Source organism: Rhea americana, unplaced genomic scaffold (genome assembly GCF_003343005.1).
Source record: "Rhea americana isolate MKP2758 unplaced genomic scaffold, rheAme1 scaffold_40, whole genome shotgun sequence".
Classification (NCBI taxonomy): domain Eukaryota; kingdom Metazoa; phylum Chordata; class Aves; order Rheiformes; family Rheidae; genus Rhea; species Rhea americana.
This window is the reverse complement of record NW_028186535.1, coordinates 2,508,319-2,509,744: the sequence shown is the minus strand read 5'-3', so window position 1 is coordinate 2,509,744 and position 1,426 is coordinate 2,508,319. Positions and strand designations below refer to the sequence as shown.

At 51.9% G+C, this 1,426-nt stretch overlaps 1 protein-coding gene across 1 annotated transcript in view; it reads left to right on the top strand.

Moving 5' to 3' along the window:
- The first annotated feature begins 1,292 nt into the window (after positions 1 to 1,292).
- Positions 1,293 to 1,426, top strand: part of SNX16 (sorting nexin 16) — a 23,447-nt gene continuing 23,313 nt past the window's right edge. The window contains exon 1 of the mRNA XM_085314335.1: positions 1,293 to 1,347. The gene's annotated coding sequence lies outside the window, so the exon portion shown is untranslated. The remainder of the gene's footprint in view (positions 1,348 to 1,426) is intronic.

The following is a 1,426-nucleotide window of genomic DNA, read 5'->3' as shown; positions in this document are numbered from 1 at the left end:
AAATTAATGCTAGCTAAACAGCTAGCATTAGCAGAAATTGTGTCTTTGGCCTAAAGGATTATGATGGCCTACCAGATTTTTATGGGTCTTGTAATAAAACACACAAATTTTCTAGAGAATCCAATGGATGGAGGCAGAACATGGGTGGATTCTGGTATCTGTATGTGCAGAAAGATGCTCCAGGGCAGTCCAGCAAATACTTTCCAGTCTCTTGCACATCAGCAACTGATTTTCCTGTACAGATTCTTCAATAAAGGTGAAATGCACGGTATTGCCACCGGGTGGCTCAGTCTAGCCTAGAATGAAAGMCACAGTTTTCCTTCTGCTTGCTGCAGCTGAAGAGACACAAAGTCTCAACAATTACAGGCTGCTTCAGGCAGAGCTCGCGGAGAACCACTGCAAAGAGAAAGCCGGAGCAATTCGAGTTCATCTCAGTCCTGCGCAGGTTCTCACACACCGTGAGGCATCCGCCAGAGCAGCGTCCCCGATAACCTCGCGGGTGCACAGTGCCTTGCGATGGGAAGGCGCGCAGCCCACATGCCTCAGCAGCCAAAAATCCCACCGGTTTCTGCGGCRTTTCCGAATGACCAACGCAGTCTCAGTCCTTGATCCTATACCAGCTCGCTGTGATGAAAAAATATCTGTCCTCCTTAAGAGAATCTGGGACAGGTCGTCATGAAAAATGACCTCAGTATGCTTCAGGGGGTTGTTAAAAATTATGTTACCCTCCTCGGATATGGAAGATTATAGAAAAACTGTTCTGAATAACAGTAAACCATATTTTGTTTGTTTGTTTGTTCCTAGCATTTTTTTCTCTTCTGCTCCTAAATATTAAGGGACATTTTCATCTTCAGTGAGACAAAGTTTCAGCAAGACCAAGTTTAAAGTTCCTAATAGTTACTTGCTGAGCACATTAGGTTCAGCAGTTCAATTTTGAAAACATAATTAATTAAATCTAACTAAATCTCCTCAGATGTTTTGCATTCCAAAAATCCGATGTATTGCTTCAGCTGAGGACTACACACCGAACTGAGACTATCCAAAGGGAAAAACACAGACAGCCCCTCCGAAAAGCAGGCATGTGGTAGCCCGGGGACGGAGCTCCCGCCGCGCCCCCCAGCCACCCAYGCGCGACACCAAACTACCGATCCCAGCGGGCAACGCGACCGCAGGGAACTACACTACCCGAGACCCCCCGCGGCAGGCTCGGCCGCCATGCGCTGCYGCGCACTGCCTGCCGGGAAGTGAAGGCTTTCCTGGCTCGCGGGGCACGACGGTACCTGCAGTCCTTAGCGAACGTGAGGCCCCGCCCCCGCCCCCCGTGAGGCCGCGCGCCCCGCGCCGCAGGTACCGGGCGGTGGCTCCGCCCCCTCCCGCGCGGCTCCCCGTGGGCGCGGTCCCGCTCCGGCGCGCGGCCGGGGAGAGG